We start from the raw sequence: 19076 nt of genomic DNA, 5'->3' as shown, positions 1-19076 counted from the left end.
AACTTCTGGTACTGGCCCCCACCTTCATCAGTCTCTTTTGCTCTTCCCTCTCACCTCATCTCCTTACCTGCCCATCACCTACCCCTGCTCCTCCTGGGGTTTATATATAGGAGACAGATCCCCAGGACTTATAGCTGGGATTAAATCCAGGGGTTTGTATATAAGATAACAGATCCCCCAGAGTTATAGGCTGGGATCCAATCTCGGGGTTTATATAGAGGATAACACATCCTGTGGAGTTCAGGCTGAGATTGGATCCAGGGGTTCAGGGGTTTAATGCAGTATATAGAATAACAGATCCCCTGGAGTAGGTTACAGGCTGAGATTGGATCCAGGGGTTCAGGGGTTTAATGCAGTTTATAGAATAACAGATCCCCTGGAGTAGGTTACAGGCTGAGATTGGATCCAGGGGTTCAGGGGTTTAATGCAGTTTATAGAATAACAGATCCCCTGGAGTAGGTTACAGGCTGAGATTGGATCCAGGGGTTCAGGGGTTTAATGCAGTTTATAGAATAACAGATCCCCTGGAGTGGGTTACAGGCTGAGATTGGATCCCGGGGTTCAGGGGTTTAATGCAGTATATAGAATAACAGATCCCCTGGAGTAGGTTACAGGCTGAGATTGGATCCAGGGGTTCAGGGGTTTAATGCAGTTTATAGAAAAACGGATCCCCTGGACTGGGTTACAGGCTGAGATTGGATCCAGGGGTTCAGGGGTTTAATGCAGTTTATAGAAAAACGGATCCCCTGGACTGGGTTACAGGCTGAGATTGGATCCAGGGGTTCAGGGGCTTTGTGTGTAGAATAACAGACATCAGGGAGTGGGTTACACGCTGGGACCTACTCCAAGGTTTCGGAGTTTCAAACTTCAGGAGTGGGGTACATATCTATTCCCGGGGTACATTTGTTGTTGTGGGGGGGGGGGATGAGGTTTTATATACAATTACAGATCACCATTTAAAGAGGTCAAACACACATTGGAGCTGGACAGCGACAGAGAGAAGTTTGTGGATGGAAGGGGATGGGGGAGACAGGAAGGAGATGAGGGAGACAGGAGGGATGAGGAGAGATGGGAGGGATATGGGGGAGATACGGGGAGAGATGAGAGGCATGTGGGGAGAGGGGAGGGATATGGGGTAGATGGGAGGGATATGGGGTAGATGGGGAGGCGGGAGGGAGATGGGCAGATGGGAGAGAGAAGGGGAGATAGGGAGATGCAGAGATGTGAGAGAAATAGGGTAGAGCTGAGGGAGATGGAAAGAAAAGGAGAGAGTAGGGGAAACAGGAGGGAAAAGGGAAGTAGGAGATGGAAGGGTGATGGAGAGGTGAGACGATGAGGAGGGAGTGTTGAGATGTGGAATGGCTGGAGAGGGAGATGGGTAGAGTAGACGGAGAATGACTGTGAGTCCTCTTAGTGTCTGAAAACTGTTCCTGATCTCTGTCAGTAGCTCCTTTGATACTCACGTTCTATGGCAACATCCAGCCAAACTCTCCCTCCTCACAGCCCTTCCCACAGTATGGAGATCCCTTCCTACTACCTCTCTGATAGTGCAGCGATCCCCCCTCATTGACCCTCTACTCACCACCCCTCTCATAGTGTGGAGATCCTTCCTCACTACCCCTGGGTACTGGATGTCAGGATTGCAAGAGATGAAAACTCTCAGTGTTCTGGGAGCTGGGGTTGTGAGGGACGGCAGCTCTCTGTGTTCTGGGTACTGGGAGCTGGGGTTGTGAGGGACGGTAGCTCTCAGTGTTCTGGGTACTGGGAGCTGGGGTTGTGAGGGACGGTAGCTCTCTGCGTTCTGGGTACTGGGAGCTGGGGTTGTGAGGGACGGTAGCTCTCAGTGTTCTGGGTACTGGGAGCTGCGGTTGTGAGGGACGGTAGCTCTCTGTGTTCTGGGTACTGGGAGCCGGGGTTGTGAGGGACGGTAGCTCTCTGTGTTCTGGGTACTGGGAGCTGGGGTTGTGAGGGACGGTAGCTCTCTGTGTTCAGGGTACTGGGAGCTGGGGTTGTGAGGGACGGTAGCTCTCTGTGTTCTGGGAGCTGGTGTTGTGAGGGACGGTAGCTCTCTGTGTTCTGGGTACTGGGAGCTGGGGTTGTGAGGGACGGTAGCTCCCAGTGTTCAGGGTACTGGGAGCTGGGGTTGTGAGGGACGGTAGCTCCCAGTGTTCAGGGTACTGGGAGCTGGGGTTGTGAGGGACGATAGCTCTCTGTGTTCTGGGAGCTGGTGTTGTGAGGGACGGTAGCTCTCTGTGTTCTGGGTACTGGGTACTGGTGTTGTGAGGGACGGTAGCTCTCTGTGTTCTGGGTACTGGGAGCTGGGGTTGTGAGGGACGGTAGCTCTCTGTGTTCTGGGTACTGGGAGCTGGGGTTGTGAGGGACGGTAGCTCCCAGTGTTCAGGGTACTGGGAGCTGGGGTTGTGAGGGACGGTAGCTCTCTGTGTTCTGGGTACTGGGAGCTGCGGTTGTGAGGGACGGTAGCTCTCTGTGTTCTGGGTACTGGGAGCTGGGGCTGTGAGGGACGGTAGCTCTCTGTGTTCTGGGAGCTGGTGTTGTGAGGGACGGTAGCTCTCTGTGTTCTGGGTACTGGGAGCTGGGGTTGTGAGGGACGGTAGCTCTCAGTGTTCAGGGTACTGGGAGCTGGGGTTGTGAGGGACGGTAGCTCTCTGTGTTCTGGGTACTGGGAGCTGGGGTTGTGAGGGACGGTAGCTCTCAGTGTTCTGGGTACTGGGAGCTGGGGTTGTGAGGGACTGTAGCTCTCAGTGTTCTGGGTACTGGGAGCTGAGGTTGTGAGGGACGGTAGCTCTCAGTGTTCTGGGTACTGGGAGCTGGGGTTGTGAGGGACGGCAGCTCTCAGTGTTCTGTGTTCTGGGAGCCGGGGTTGTGAGGGACGGTAGCTCTCTGTGTTCTGGGTACTGGAGGCTGGGGTTGTGAGGGACGGTAGCTCTCTGTGTTCTGGGTACTGGGAGCTGGGGTTGTGAGGGACGGTAGCTCCCAGTGTTCAGGGTACTGGGAGCTGGGGTTGTGAGGGACGGTAGCTCTCTGTGTTCTGGGAGCTGGGAGCTGGGGTTGTGAGGGACGGTAGCTCCCAGTGTTCAGGGTACTGGGAGCTGGGGTTGTGAGGGACGGTAGCTCCCAGTGTTCAGGGTACTGGGAGCTGGGGTTGTGAGGGACGGTAGCTCTCTGTGTTCTGGGAGCTGGTGTTGTGAGGGACGGTAGCTCTCTGTGTTCTGGGAACTGGGTACTGGTGTTGTGAGGGACGGAAGCTCTCTGTGTTCTGGGTACTGGGAGCTGGGGTTGTGAGGGACGGTAGCTCTCTGTGTTCTGGGTACTGGGAGCTGGGGTTGTGAGGGACGGAAGCTCCCAGTGTTCAGGGTACTGGGAGCTGGGGTTGTGAGGGACGGTAGCTCCCAGTGTTCAGGGTACTGGGAGCTGGGGTTGTGAGGGACGGTAGCTCTCTGTGTTCTGGGAGCTGGTGTTGTGAGGGACGGTAGCTCTCTGTGTTCTGGGAACTGGGTACTGGTGTTGTGAGGGACGGTAGCTCTCTGTGTTCTGGGTACTGGGAGCTGGGGTTGTGAGGGACGGTAGCTCTCTGTGTTCTGGGTACTGGGAGCTGGAGTTGTGAGGGACGGTAGCTCCCAGTGTTCAGGGTACTGGGAGCTGGGGTTGTGAGGGACGGTAGCTCTCTGTGTTCTGGGTACTGGGAGCTGGGGTTGTGAGGGACGGTAGCTCTCTGTGTTCTGGGTACTGGGAGCTGGGGTTGTGAGGGACGGTAGCTCTCTGTGTTCTGGGAGCTGGTGTTGTGAGGGACGGTAGCTCTCTGTGTTCTGGGTACTGGGAGCTAGGGTTGTGAGGGACGGTAGCTCTCAGTGTTCTGGGTACTGGGAGCTGGGGTTGTGAGGGACGGCAGCTCTCTGTGTTCTGGGTACTGGGAGCTGGGGTTGTGAGGGACAGTAGCTCTCAGTGTTCTGGGTACTGGGAGCTGGGGTTGTGAGGGACGGTAGCTCTCTGTGTTCTGGGTACTGGGAGCTGGGGTTGTGAGGGACGGTAGCTCTCAGTGTTCTGGGTACTGGGAGCTGGGGTTGTGAGGGACGGTAGCTCCCAGTGTTCAGGGTACTGGGAGATGGGGTTGTGAGGGACGGTAGCTCTCTGTGTTCTGGGAGCTGGTGTTGTGAGGGACGGTAGCTCTCTGTGTTCTGGGTACTGGGTACTGGTGTTGTGAGGGACAGTAGCTCTCTGTGTTCTGGGTACTGGGAGCTGGGGTTGTGAGGGACGGTAGCTCTCTGTGTTCTGGGTACTGGGAGCTGGGGTTGTGAGGGACGGTAGCTCCCAGTGTTCAGGGTACTGGGAGCTGGGGTTGTGAGGGACGGTAGCTCTCTGTGTTCTGGGTACTGGGAGCTGGGGTTGTGAGGGACGGTAGCTCTCTGTGTTCTGGGTACTGGTGTTGTGAGGGACGGTAGCTCTCTGTGTTCTGGGTACTGGGAGCTGGGGTTGTGAGGGACGGTAGCTCTCAGTGTTCTGGGTACTGGGAGCTGGGGTTGTGAGGGACTGTAGCTCTCAGTGTTCTGGGTACTGGGAGCTGGGGTTGTGAGGGACGGTAGCTCTCAGTGTTCTGGGTACTGGGAGCTGGGGTTGTGAGGGACGGCAGCTCTCAGTGTTCTGTGTTCTGGGAGCCGGGGTTGTGAGGGACGGTAGCTCTCTGTGTTCTGGGTACTGGGAGCTGGGGTTGTGAGGGACGGTAGCTCTCTGTGTTCTGGGTACTGGGAGCCGGGGTTGTGAGGGACGGTAGCTCTCTGTGTTCTGGGTACTGGGAGCTGGGGTTATCAGGGACGGTAGCTCTCTGTGTTCAGGGTACTGGGAGCTGGGGTTGTGAGGGACGGTAGCTCTCTGTGTTCTGGGAGCTGGTGTTGTGAGGGACGGTAGCTCTCTGTGTTCTGGGTACTCGGAGCTGGGGTTGTGAGGGACGGTAGCTCCCAGTGTTCAGGGTACTGGGAGCTGGGGTTGTGAGGGACGGTAGCTCCCAGTGTTCAGGGTACTGGGAGCTGGGGTTGTGAGGGACGGTAGCTCTCTGTGTTCTGGGAGCTGGTGTTGTGAGGGACGGTAGCTCTCTGTGTTCTGGGTACTGGGTACTGGTGTTGTGAGGGACGGTAGCTCTCTGTGTTCTGGGTACTGGGAGCTGGGGTTGTGAGGGACGGTAGCTCTCTGTGTTCTGGGTACTGGGAGCAGGGGTTGTGAGGGACGGTAGCTCCCAGTGTTCAGGGTACTGGGAGCTGGGGTTGTGAGGGACGGTAGCTCTCTGTGTTCTGGGTACTGGGAGCTGCGGTTGTGAGGGACGGTAGCTCTCTGTGTTCTGGGTACTGGGAGCTGGGGTTGTGAGGGACGGTAGCTCTCTGTGTTCTGGGAGCTGGTGTTGTGAGGGACGGTAGCTCTCTGTGTTCTGGGTACTGGGAGCTGGGGTTGTGAGGGACGGTAGCTCTCAGTGTTCTGGGTACTGGGAGCTGGGGTTGTGAGGGACGGTAGCTCTCTGTGTTCTGGGTACTGGGAGCTGGGGTTGTGAGGGACGGTAGCTCTCAGTGTTCTGGGTACTGGGAGCTGGGGTTGTGAGGGACTGTAGCTCTCAGTGTTCTGGGTACTGGGAGCTGGGGTTGTGAGGGACGGTAGCTCTCAGTGTTCTGGGTACTGGGAGCTGGGGTTGTGAGGGACGGCAGCTCTCAGTGTTCTGTGTTCTGGGAGCCGGGGTTGTGAGGGACGGTAGCTCTCTGTGTTCTGGGTACTGGAGGCTGGGGTTGTGAGGGACGGTAGCTCTCTGTGTTCTGGGTACTGGGAGCTGGGGTTGTGAGGGACGGTAGCTCCCAGTGTTCAGGGTACTGGGAGCTGGGGTTGTGAGGGACGGTAGCTCTCTGTGTTCTGGGAGCTGGGAGCTGGGGTTGTGAGGGACGGTAGCTCCCAGTGTTCAGGGTACTGGGAGCTGGGGTTGTGAGGGACGGTAGCTCCCAGTGTTCAGGGTACTGGGAGCTGGGGTTGTGAGGGACGGTAGCTCTCTGTGTTCTGGGAGCTGGTGTTGTGAGGGACGGTAGCTCTCTGTGTTCTGGGAACTGGGTACTGGTGTTGTGAGGGACGGTAGCTCTCTGTGTTCTGGGTACTGGGAGCGGGGGTTGTGAGGGACGGTAGCTCTCTGTGTTCTGGGTACTGGGAGCTGGGGTTGTGAGGGACGGTAGCTCCCAGTGTTCAGGGTACTGGGAGCTGGGGTTGTGAGGGACGGTAGCTCCCAGTGTTCAGGGTACTGGGAGCTGGGGTTGTGAGGGCCGGTAGCTCTCTGTGTTCTGGGAACTGGTGTTGTGAGGGACGGTAGCTCTCTGTGTTCTGGGAACTGGGTACTGGTGTTGTGAGGGACGGTAGCTCTCTGTGTTCTGGGTACTGGGAGCTGGGGTTGTGAGGGACGGTAGCTCTCTGTGTTCTGGGTACTGGGAGCTGGGGTTGTGAGGGACGGTAGCTCCCAGTGTTCAGGGTACTGGGAGCATGGGTTGTGAGGGACGGTAGCTCTCTGTGTTCTGGGTACTGGGAGCTGGGGTTGTGAGGGACGGTAGCACTCTGTGTTCTGGGTACTGGGAGCTGGGGTTGTGAGGGACGGTAGCTCTCTGTGTTCTGGGAGCTGGTGTTGTGAGGGACGGTAGCTCTCTGTGTTCTGGGTACTGGGAGCTGGGGTTGTGAGGGACGGTAGCTCTCAGTGTTCTGGGTACTGGGAGCTGGGGTTGTGAGGGACGGCAGCTCTCTGTGTTCTGGGTACTGGGAGCTGGGGTTGTGAGGGACAGTAGCTCTCAGTGTTCTGGGTACTGGGAGCTGGGGTTGTGAGGGACGGTAGCTCTCTGTGTTCTGGGTACTGGGAGCTGGGGTTGTGAGGGACGGTAGCTCTCAGTGTTCTGGGTACTGGGAGCTGGGGTTGTGAGGGACGGTAGCTCCCAGTGTTCAGGGTACTGGGAGCTGGGGTTGTGAGGGACGGTAGCTCTCTGTGTTCTGGGAGCTGGTGTTGTGAGGGACGGTAGCTCTCTGTGTTCTGGGTACTGGGTACTGGTGTTGTGAGGGACGGTAGCTCTCTGTGTTCTGGGTACTGGGAGCTGGGGTTGTGAGGGACGGTAGCTCTCTGTGTTCTGGGTACTGGGAGCTGGGGTTGTGAGGGACGGTAGCTCCCAGTGTTCAGGGTACTGGGAGCTGGGGTTGTGAGGGACGGTAGCTCTCTGTGTTCTGGGTACTGGGAGCTGGGGTTGTGAGGGACGGTAGCTCTCTGTGTTCTGGGTACTGGTGTTGTGAGGGACGGTAGCTCTCTGTGTTCTGGGTACTGGGAGCTGGGGTTGTGAGGGACGGTAGCTCTCAGTGTTCTGGGTACTGGGAGCTGGGGTTGTGAGGGACGGCACTCTCTGTGTTCTGGGTACTGGGAGCTGGGGTTGTGAGGGACAGTAGCTCTCAGTGTTCTGGGTACTGGGAGCTGGGGTTGTGAGGGACGGTAGCTCTCAGTGTTCTGGGTACTGGGAGCTGGGGTTGTGAGGGACAGTAGCTCTCTGTGTTCTGGGTACTGGGAGCTGGGGTTGTGAGGGACGGTAGCTCTCAGTGTTCTGGGTACTGGGAGCTGGGGTTGTGAGGGACAGTAGCTCTCTGTGTTCTGGGTACTGGGAGCTGGGGTTGTGAGGGACGGCAGCTCTCAGTGTTCTGGGTACTGGGAGCTGGGGTTGTGAGGGACAGTAGCTCTCTGTGTTCTGGGTACTGGGAGCTGGGGTTGTGAGGGACGGTAGCTCTCTGTGTTCTGGGTACTGGGTACTGGTGTTGTGAGGGACGGTAGCTCTCTGTGTTCTGGGAACTGGGAGCTGCGGTTGTGAGGGACGGTAGCTCTCTGTGTTCTGGGTACTGGGAGCTGGGGTTGTGAGGGACGGTAGCTCCCAGTGTTCTGGGTACTGGGAGCTGGGGTTGTGAGGGACGGTATCTCTCTGTGTTCTGGGTACTGGGAGCTGGGGTTGTGAGGGACGGTAGCTCCCAGTGTTCAGGGTACTGGGAGCTGGGGTTGTGAGGGACGGTAGCTCTCTGTGTTCTGGGAGCTGGGAGCTGGGGTTGTGAGGGACGGTAGCTCTCTGTTTTCTGGGAGCTGGTGTTGTGAGGGACGGTAGCTCTCTGTGTTCTGGGTACTGGGAGCTGGGGTTGTGAGGGACGGTAGCTCTCAGTGTTCTGGGTACTGGGAGCTGGTGTTGTGAGGGACGGTAGCTCTCAGTGTTCTGGGTACTGGGAGCTGGGGTTGTGAGGGACGGTAGCTCCCAGTGTTCAGGGTACTGGGAGCTGGGGTTGTGAGGGACGGTAGCTCTCAGTGTTCTGGGTACTGGGAGCTGGGGTTGTGAGGGACAGTAGCTCTCAGTGTTCTGGGTACTGGGAGCTGGGGTTGTGAGGGACGGTAGCTCTCAGTGTTCTGGATACTGGGAGCTGGGGTTGTGAGGGACAGTAGCTCTCAGTGTTCTGGGTACTGGGAGCTGGGGTTGTGAGGGACGGTAGCTCTCTGTGTTCTGGGTACTGGGAGCTGGGGTTGTGAGGGACGGTAGCTCTCTGTGTTCTGGGTACTGGGAGCTGGGGTTGTGAGGGACGGTAGCTCCCAGTGTTCAGGGTACTGGGAGCTGGGGTTGTGAGGGACGGTAGCTCTCTGTGTTCTGGGTACTGGGAGCTGGGGTTGTGAGGGACGGTAGCTCTCTGTGTTCTGGGTACTGGTGTTGTGAGGGACGGTAGCTCTCTGTGTTCTGGGTACTGGGAGCTGGGGTTGTGAGGGACGGTAGCTCTCAGTGTTCTGGGTACTGGGAGCTGGGGTTGTGAGGGACGGCACTCTCTGTGTTCTGGGTACTGGGAGCTGGGGTTGTGAGGGACAGTAGCTCTCAGTGTTCTGGGTACTGGGAGCTGGGGTTGTGAGGGACGGTAGCTCTCAGTGTTCTGGGTACTGGGAGCTGGGGTTGTGAGGGACAGTAGCTCTCTGTGTTCTGGGTACTGGGAGCTGGGGTTGTGAGGGACGGTAGCTCTCAGTGTTCTGGGTACTGGGAGCTGGGGTTGTGAGGGACAGTAGCTCTCTGTGTTCTGGGTACTGGGAGCTGGGGTTGTGAGGGACGGCAGCTCTCAGTGTTCTGGGTACTGGGAGCTGGGGTTGTGAGGGACAGTAGCTCTCTGTGTTCTGGGTACTGGGAGCTGGGGTTGTGAGGGACGGTAGCTCTCTGTGTTCTGGGTACTGGGTACTGGTGTTGTGAGGGACGGTAGCTCTCTGTGTTCTGGGTACTGGGAGCTGCGGTTGTGAGGGACGGTAGCTCTCTGTGTTCTGGGTACTGGGAGCTGGGGTTGTGAGGGACGGTAGCTCCCAGTGTTCTGGGTACTGGGAGCTGGGGTTGTGAGGGACGGTATCTCTCTGTGTTCTGGGTACTGGGAGCTGGGGTTGTGAGGGACGGTAGCTCCCAGTGTTCAGGGTACTGGGAGCTGGGGTTGTGAGGGACGGTAGCTCTCTGTGTTCTGGGAGCTGGGAGCTGGGGTTGTGAGGGACGGTAGCTCTCTGTTTTCTGGGAGCTGGTGTTGTGAGGGACGGTAGCTCTCTGTGTTCTGGGTACTGGGAGCTGGGGTTGTGAGGGACGGTAGCTCTCAGTGTTCTGGGTACTGGGAGCTGGGGTTGTGAGGGACGGTAGCTCTCAGTGTTCTGGGTACTGGGAGCTGGGGTTGTGAGGGACAGTAGCTCTCAGTGTTCTGGGTACTGGGAGCTGGGGTTGTGAGGGACGGTAGCTCTCAGTGTTCTGGATACTGGGAGCTGGGGTTGTGAGGGACAGTAGCTCTCAGTGTTCTGGATACTGGGAGCTGGGGTTGTGAGGGACGGTAGCTCTCTGTGTTCTGGGTACTGGGAGCTGGGGTTGTGAGGGATGGTAGCTCCCAGTGTTCAGGGTACTGGGAGCTGGGGTTGTGAGGGACGGTAGCTCTCTTTGTTCTGGGTACTGGGAGCTGGGGTTGTGAGGGACGGTAGCTCTCTGTGTTCTGGGTACTGGGAGCTGGGGTTGTGAGGGACGGTAGCTCCAAGTCTTCTGGGTACTGGGAGCTGGGGTTGTGAGGGACGGTAGCTCTCTGTGTTCTGGGTACTGGGAGCTGGGGTTGTGAGGGACGGTAGCTCCCAGTGTTCAGGGTACTGGGAGCTGGGGTTGTGAGGGACGGTAGCTCTCTGTGTTCTGGGAGCTGGGAGCTGGGGTTCTGAGGGACGGTAGCTCTCTGTTTTCTGGGAGCTGGTGTTGTGAGGGACGGTAGCTCTCTGTGTTCTGGGTACTGGGAGCTGGGGTTGTGAGGAACGGTAGCTCTCAGTGTTCTGGGTACTGGGAGCTGGTGTTGTGAGGGACGGTAGCTCTCAGTGTTCTGGGTACTGGGAGCTGGGGTTGTGAGGGACGGTAGCTCCCAGTGTTCAGGGTACTGGGAGCTGGGGTTGTGAGGGACGGTAGCTCTCAGTGTTCTGGGTACTGGGAGCTGGGGTTGTGAGGGACAGTAGCTCTCAGTGTTCTGGGTACTGGGAGCTGGGGTTGTGATGGACGGTAGCTCTCAGTGTTCTGGATTCTGGGAGCTGGGGTTGTGAGGGACAGTAGCTCTCAGTGTTCTGGATACTGGGAGCTGGGGTTGTGAGGGACGGTAGCTCTCTGTGTTCTGGGTACTGGGAGCTGGGGTTGTGAGGGATGGTAGCTCCCAGTGTTCAGGGTACCGGGAGCAGGGGTTGTGAGGGACGGTAGCTCTCAGTGTTCTGGGTACTGGGAGCTGGGGTTGTGAGGGACGGTAGCTCTCTGTGTTCTGGGTACTGGGAGCTGGGGTTGTGAGGGACGGTAGCTCCCAGTGTTCAGGGTACTGGGAGCTGGGGTTGTGAGGGACGGTAGCTCTCAGTGTTCTGGGTACTGGGAGCTGGTGTTGTGAGGGACGGTAGCTCTCAGTGTTCTGGGTACTGGGAGCTGGGGTTGTGAGGGACGGTAGCTCCCAGTGTTCAGGGTACTGGGAGCTGGGGTTGTGAGGGACGGTAGCTCTCAGTGTTCTGGGTATGGAGCTGGGTTTGTGAGGGACGGTAGCTCTCAGTGTTCTGGGTACTGGGAGCTGGGGTTGTGAGGGACGGTAACTCTCAGTGTTCTGGGTACTGGGAGCTGGGGTTGTGAGGGACGGCAGCTCTCTGTGTTCTGGGAGCTGGGGTTGTGAGGGACAGTAGCTCTCAGTGTTCTGGGTACTGGGAGCTGGGGTTGTGAGGGACGGCAGCTCTCTGTGTTCTGGGTACTGGGAGCTGGGGTTGTGAGGGACGACAGCTCTCAGTGTTCTGGGTACGGAGCTGGGGTTGTGAGGGACGGTAGCTGTCTGTGTTCTGGGTACTGGGAGCTGGGGTTGTGAGGGACGACAGCTCTTTTCTGGGTACTGGGAGCTGGGGTTGTGAGGGACGACATCTCTGTTCTGGGTACTGGGAGCTGGGGTTGTGAGGGACGGTAGCTCTCTGTGTTCTGGGTACTGGGAGCTGGTGTTGTGAGGGACTGTAGCTCTCAGTGTTCTGTGTTCTGGGAGCCGGGGTTGTGAGGGACGGTAGCTCTCTGTTTTCTGGTACTGGGAGCTGGGGTTGTGAGGGACGGTAGCTCTCTGTGTTCTGGGTACTGGGTACTGGTGTTGTGAGGGACGGTAGCTCTCTGTGTTCTGGGTACTGGGAGCTGGGGTTGTGAGGGACGGTAGCTCTCTGTGTTCTGGGTACTGGGAGCTGGTGTTGTGAGGGATGGTAGCTCCCAGTGTTCAGGGTACTGGGAGCTGGGGTTGTGAGGGATGGTAGCTCTCTGTGTTCTGTGCACTGGGAGCTGGGGTTGTGAGGGACGGTAGCTCTCTGTGTTCTGGGTACTGGGAGCTGGGGTTGTGAGGGACGGTAGCTCCCAGTGTTCAGGGTACTGGGAGCTGGGGTTGTGAGGGACGGTAGCTCTCTGTGTTCTGGGAGCTGGTGTTGTGAGGGACGGTAGCTCTCTGTGTCCTGGGTACTGGGAGCTGGTGTTGTGAGGGACGGTAGCTCCCAGTGTTCAGGGTACTGGGAGCTGGGGTTGTGAGGGACGGTAGCTCCCAGTGTTCAGGGTACTGGGAGCTGGGGTTGTGAGGGACGGTAGCTCTCTGTTTTCTGGGAGCTGGTGTTGTGAGGGACGGTAGCTCTCTGTGTTCTGGGTACTGGGAGCTGGGGTTGTGAGGGACAGTAGCTCTCAGTGTTCTGGGTACTGGGAGCTGGTGTTGTGAGGGACGGTAGCTCTCAGTGTTCTGGGTACTGGGAGCTGGGGTTGTGAGGGACGGTAGCTCCCAGTGTTCAGGGTACTGGGAGCTGGGGTTGTGAGGGACGGTAGCTCTCAGTGTTCTGGGTACTGGGAGCTGGGGTTGTGAGGGACAGTAGCTCTCAGTGTTCTGGGTACTGGGAGCTGGGGTTGTGAGGGACGGTAGCTCTCAGTGTTCTGGATACTGGGAGCTGGGGTTGTGAGGGACAGTAGCTCTCAGTGTTCTGGATACTGGGAGCTGGGGTTGTGAGGGACGGTAGATCTCTGTGTTCTGGGTACTGGGAGCTGGGGTTGTGAGGGATGGTAGCTCCCAGTGTTCAGGGTACTGGGAGCTGGGGTTGTGAGGGACGGTAGCTCTCTGTGTTCTGGGTACTGGGAGCTGGGGTTGTGAGGGACGGTAGCTCTCTGTGTTCTGGGTACTGGGAGCTGGGGTTGTGAGGGACGGTAGCTCCCAGTGTTCAGGGTACTGGGAGCTGGGGTTGTGAGGGACGGTAGCTCTCAGTGTTCTGGGTACTGGGAGCTGGGGTTGTGAGGGACAGTAGCTCTCAGTGTTCTGGGTACTGGGAGCTGGGGTTGTGAGGGACGGTAGCTCTCAGTGTTCTGGATACTGGGAGCTGGGGTTGTGAGGGACAGTAGCTCTCAGTGTTCTGGATACTGGGAGCTGGGGTTGAGAGGGACGGTAGATCTCTGTGTTCTGGGTACTGGGAGCTGGGGTTGTGAGGGATGGTAGCTCCCAGTGTTCAGGGTACTGGGAGCTGGGGTTGTGAGGGACGGTAGCTCTCTGTGTTCTGGGTACTGGGAGCTGGGGTTGTGAGGGACGGTAGCTCTCTGTGTTCTGGGTACTGGGAGCTGGGGTTGTGAGGGACGGTAGCTCCCAGTGTTCAGGGTACTGGGAGCTGGGGTTGTGAGGGACGGTAGCTCTCAGTGTTCTGGGTACTGGGAGCTGGTGTTGTGAGGGACGGTAGCTCTCAGTGTTCTGTGTACTGGGAGCTGGGGTTGTGAGGGACGGTAGCTCCCAGTGTTCAGGGTACTGGGAGCTGGGGTTGTGAGGGACGGTAGCTCTCAGTGTTCTGGGTACGGAGCTGGGTTTGTGAGGGACGGTAGCTCTCAGTGTTCTGGGTACTGGGAGCTGGGGTTGTGAGGGACGGTAACTCTCAGTGTTCTGGGTACTGGGAGCTGGGGTTGTGAGGGACGGCAGCTCTCTGTGTTCTGGGAGCAGGGGTTGTGAGGGACAGTAGCTCTCAGTGTTCTGGGTACTGGGAGCTGGGGTTGTGAGGGACGGCAGCTCTCTGTGTTCTGGGTACTGGGAGCTGGGGTTGTGAGGGACGGTAGCTCTCTGTGTTCTGGGTACTGGGAGCTGGGGTTGTGAGGGACTGTAGCTCTCAGTGTTCTGTGTTCTGGGAGCCGGGGTTGTGAGGGACGGTAGCTCTCCGTTTTCTGGTACTGGGAGCTGGGGTTGTGAGGGACGGTAGCTCTCTGTGTTCTGGGTACTGGGTACTGGTGTTGTGAGGGACGGTAGCTCTCTGTGTTCTGGGTACTGGGAGCTGGGGTTGTGAGGGACGGTAGCTCTCTGTGTTCTGGGTACTGGGAGCTGGGGTTGTGAGGGACAGTAGCTCTCAGTGTTCTGGGTACTGGGAGCTGGGGTTGTGAGGGACGGTAGCTCTCAGTGTTCTGGGTACTGGGAGCTGGGGTTGTGAGGGACAGTAGCTCTCTGTGTTCTGGGTACTGGGAGCTGGGGTTGTGAGGGACGGTAGCTCTCAGTGTTCTGGGTACTGGGAGCTGGGGTTGTGAGGGACAGTAGCTCTCTGTGTTCTGGGTACTGGGAGCTGGGGTTGTGAGGGACGGCAGCTCTCAGTGTTCTGGGTACTGGGAGCTGGGGTTGTGAGGGACCGTAGCTCTCTGTGTTCTGGGTACTGGGAGCTGGGGTTGTGAGGGACTGTAGCTCTCAGTGTTCTGGGTACTGGGAGCTGGGGTTGTGAGGGACGGTAGCTCTCAGTGTTCTGGGTACTGGGAGCTGGGGTTGTGAGGGACGGCAGCTCTCAGTGTTCTGTGTTCTGGGAGCCGGGGTTGTGAGGGACGGTAGCTCTCTGTGTTCTGGGTACTGGGAGCTGGGGTTGTGAGGGACGGTAGCTCTCTGTGTTCTGGGTACTGGGTACTGGTGTTGTGAGGGACGGTAGCTCTCTGTGTTCTGGGTACTGGGAGCTGCGGTTGTGAGGGACGGTAGCTCTCTGTGTTCTGGGTACTGGGAGCTGGGGTTGTGAGCGACGGTAGCTCCCAGTGTTCTGGGTACTGGGAGCTGGGGTTGTGAGGGACGGTAGCTCTCTGTGTTCTGGGTACTGGGAGCTGGGGTTGTGAGGGACGGTAGCTCCCAGTGTTCAGGGTACTGGGAGCTGGGGTTGTGAGGGACGGTAGCTCTCTGTGTTCTGGGAGCTGGGAGCTGGGGTTGTGAGGGACGGTAGCTCTCTGTTTTCTGGGAGCTGGTGTTGTGAGGGACGGTAGCTCTCTGTGTTCTGGGTACTGGGAGCTGGGGTTGTGAGGGACGGTAGCTCTCAGTGTTCTGGGTACTGGGAGCTGGGGTTGTGAGGGACGGTAGCTCTCTGTGTTCTGGGAGCTGGGAGCTGGGGTTGTGAGGGACGGTAGCTCTCTGTTTTCTGGGAGCTGGTGTTGTGAGGGACGGTAGCTCTCTGTGTTCTGGGTACTGGGAGCTGGGGTTGTGAGGGACGGTAGCTCTCAGTGTTCTGGGTACTGGGAGCTGGTGTTGTGAGGGACGGTAGCTCTCAGTGTTCTGGGTACTGGGAGCTGGGGTTGTGAGGGACGGTAGCTCCCAGTGTTCAGGGTACTGGGAGCTGGGGTTGTGAGGGACGGTAGCTCTCAGTGTTCTGGGTACTGGGAGCTGGGGTTGTGAGGGACAGTAGCTCTCAGTGTTCTGGGTACTGGGAGCTGGGGTTGTGAGGGACGGTAGCTCTCAGTGTTCTGGATACTGGGAGCTGGGGTTGTGAGGGACAGTAGCTCTCAGTGTTCTGGATACTGGGAGCTGGGGTTGTGAGGGACGGTAGCTCTCTGTGTTCTGGGTACTGGGAGCTGGGGTTGTGAGGGATGGTAGCTCCCAGTGTTCAGGGTACTGGGAGCTGGGGTTGTGAGGGACGGTAGCTCTCTTTGTTCTGGGTACTGGGAGCTGGGGTTGTGAGGGACGGTAGCTCTCTGTGTTCTGGGTACTGGGAGCTGGGGTTGTGAGGGACGGTAGCTCCCAGTCTTCTGGGTACTGGGAGCTGGGGTTGTGAGGGACGGTAGCTCTCTGTGTTCTGGGTACTGGGAGCTGGGGTTGTGAGGGACGGTAGCTCCCAGTGTTCAGGGTACTGGGAGCTGGGGTTGTGAGGGACGGTAGCTCTCTGTGTTCTGGGAGCTGGGAGCTGGGGTTCTGAGGGACGGTAGCTCTCTGTTTTCTGGGAGCTGGTGTTGTGAGGGACGGTAGCTCTCTGTGTTCTGGGTACTGGGAGCTGGGGTTGTGAGGAACGGTAGCTCTCAGTGTTCTGGGTACTGGGAGCTGGTGTTGTGAGGGACGGTAGCTCTCAGTGTTCTGGGTACTGGGAGCTGGGGTTGTGAGGGACGGTAGCTCCCAGTGTTCAGGGTACTGGGAGCTGGGGTTGTGAGGGACGGTAGCTCTCAGTGTTCTGGGTACTGGGAGCTGGGGTTGTGAGGGACAGTAGCTCTCAGTGTTCTGGGTACTGGGAGCTGGGGTTGTGATGGACGGTAGCTCTCAGTGTTCTGGATACTGGGAGCTGGGGTTGTGAGGGACAGTAGCTCTCAGTGTTCTGGATACTGGGAGCTGGGGTTGTGAGGGACGGTAGCTCTCTGTGTTCTGGGTACTGGGAGCTGGGGTTGTGAGGGATGGTAGCTCCCAGTGTTCAGGGTACCGGGAGCAGGGGTTGTGAGGGACGGTAGCTCTCTGTGTTCTGGGTACTGGGAGCTGGGGTTGTGAGGGACGGTAGCTCTCTGTGTTCTGGGTACTGGGAGCTGGGGTTGTGAGGGACGGTAGCTCCCAGTGTTCAGGGTACTGGGAGCTGGGGTTGTGAGGGACGGTAGCTCTCAGTGTTCTGGGTACTGGGAGCTGGTGTTGTGAGGGACGGTAGCTCTCAGTGTTCTGGGTACTGGGAGCTGGGGTTGTGAGGGACGGTAGCTCCCAGTGTTCAGGGTACTGGGAGCTGGGGTTGTGAGGGACGGTAGCTCTCAGTGTTCTGGGTATGGAGCTGGGTTTGTGAGGGACGGTAGCTCTCAGTGTTCTGGGTACTGGGAGCTGGGGTTGTGAGGGACGGTAACTCTCAGTGTTCTGGGTACTGGGAGCTGGGGTTGTGAGGGACGGCAGCTCTCTGTGTTCTGGGAGCTGGGGTTGTGAGGGACAGTAGCTCTCAGTGTTCTGGGTACTGGGAGCTGGGGTTGTGAGGGACGGCAGCTCTCTGTGTTCTGGGTACTGGGAGCTGGGGTTGTGAGGGACGGCAGCTCTCAGTGTTCTGGGTACGGAGCTGGGGTTGTGAGGGACGGTAGCTGTCTGTGTTCTGGGTACTGGGAGCTGGGGTTGTGAGGGACGACAGCTCTTTTCTGGGTACTGGGAGCTGGGGTTGTGAGGGACGACATCTCTGTTCTGGGTACTGGGAGCTGGGGTTGTGAGGGACGGTAGCTCTCTGTGTTCTGGGTACTGGGAGCTGGAGTTGTGAGGGACTGTAGCTCTCAGTGTTCTGTGTTCTGGGAGCCGGGGTTGTGAGGGACGGTAGCTCTCTGTTTTCTGGTACTGGGAGCTGGGGTTGTGAGGGACGGTAGCTCTCTGTGTTCTGGGTACTGGGTACTGGTGTTGTGAGGGACGGTAGCTCTCTGTGTTCTGGGTACTGGGAGCTGGGGTTGTGAGGGACGGTAGCTCTCTGTGTTCTGGGTACTGGGAGCTGGGGTTGTGAGGGATGGTAGCTCCCAGTGTTCAGGGTACTGGGAGCTGGGGTTGTGAGGGATGGTAGCTCTCTGTGTTCTGGGCACTGGGAGCTGGGGTTGTGAGGGACGGTAGCTCTCTGTGTTCTGGGTACTGGGAGCTGGGGTTGTGAGGGACGGTAGCTCCCAGTGTTCAGGGTACTGGGAGCTGGGGTTGTGAGGGACGGTAGCTCTCTGTGTTCTGGGAGCTGGTGTTGTGAGGGACGGTAGCTCTCTGTGTTCTGGGTACTGGGAGCTGGTGTTGTGAGGGACGGTAGCTCCCAGTGTTCAGGGTACTGGGAGCTGGGGTTGTGAGGGACGGTAGCTCCCAGTGTTCAGGGTACTGGGAGCTGGGGTTGTGAGGGACGGTAGCTCTCTGTTTTCTGGGAGCTGGTGTTGTGAGGGACGGTAGCTCTCTGTGTTCTGGGTACTGGGAGCTGGGGTTGTGAGGGACAGTAGCTCTCAGTGTTCTGGGTACTGGGAGCTGGTGTTGTGAGGGACGGTAGCTCTCAGTGTTCTGGGTACTGGGAGCTGGGGTTGTGAGGGACGGTAGCTCCCAGTGTTCAGGGTACTGGGAGCTGGGGTTGTGAGGGACGGTAGCTCTCAGTGTTCTGGGTACTGGGAGCTGGGGTTGTGAGGGACAGTAGCTCTCAGTGTTCTGGGTACTGGGAGCTGGGGTTGTGAGGGACGGTAGCTCTCAGTGTTCTGGATACTGGGAGCTGGGGTTGTGAGGGACAGTAGCTCTCAGTGTTCTGGATACTGGGAGCTGGGGTTGTGAGGGACGGTAGATCTCTGTGTTCTGGGTACTGGGAGCTGGGGTTGTGAGGGATGGTAGCTCCCAGTGTTCAGGGTACTGGGAGCTGGGGTTGTGAGGGACGGTAGCTCTCTGTGTTCTGGGTACTGGGAGCTGGGGTTGTGAGGGACGGTAGCTCTCTGTGTTCTGGGTACTGGGAGCTGGGGTTGTGAGGGACGGTAGCTCCCAGTGTTCAGGGTACTGGGAGCTGGGGTTGTGAGGGACGGTAGCTCTCAGTGTTCTGGGTACTGGGAGCTGGGGTTGTGAGGGACAGTAGCTCTCAGTGTTCTGGGTACTGGGAGCTGGGGTTGTGAGGGACGGTAGCTCTCAGTGTTCTGGATACTGGGAGCTGGGGTTGTGAGGGACAGTAGCTCTCAGTGTTCTGGATACTGGGAGCTGGGGTTGAGAGGGACGGTAGATCTCTGTGTTCTGGGTACTGGGAGCTGGGGTTGTGAGGGATGGTAGCTCCCAGTGTTCAGGGTACTGGGAGCTGGGGTTGTGAGGGACGGTAGCTCTCTGTGTTCTGGGTACTGGGAGCTGGGGTTGTGAGGGACGGTAGCTCTCTGTGTTCTGGGTACTGGGAGCTGGGGTTGTGAGGGACGGTAGCTCCCAGTGTTCAGGGTACTGGGAGCTGGGGTTGTGAGGGACGGTAGCTCTCAGTGTTCTGGGTACTGGGAGCTGGTGTTGTGAGGGACGGTAGCTCTCAGTGTTCTGTGTACTGGGAGCTGGGGTTGTGAGGGACGGTAGCTCCCAGTGTTCAGGGTACTGGGAGCTGGGGTTGTGAGGGACGGTAGCTCTCAGTGTTCTGGGTACGGAGCTGGGTTTGTGAGGGACGGTAGCTCTCAGTGTTCTGGGTACTGGGAGCTGGGGTTGTGAGGGACGGTAACTCTCAGTGTTCTGGGTACTGGGAGCTGGGGTTGTGAGGGACGGCAGCTCTCTGTGTTCTGGGAGCTGGGGTTGTGAGGGACAGTAGCTCTCAGTGTTCTGGGTACTGGGAGCTGGGGTTGTGAGGGACGGCAGCTCTC

The sequence above is a fragment of the Hypanus sabinus genome, chromosome 1 (assembly GCF_030144855.1).
Source record: "Hypanus sabinus isolate sHypSab1 chromosome 1, sHypSab1.hap1, whole genome shotgun sequence".
Classification (NCBI taxonomy): domain Eukaryota; kingdom Metazoa; phylum Chordata; class Chondrichthyes; order Myliobatiformes; family Dasyatidae; genus Hypanus; species Hypanus sabinus.
The sequence above is the reverse complement of the archived record's forward strand: the minus strand, read 5'-3'. Positions refer to the sequence as shown.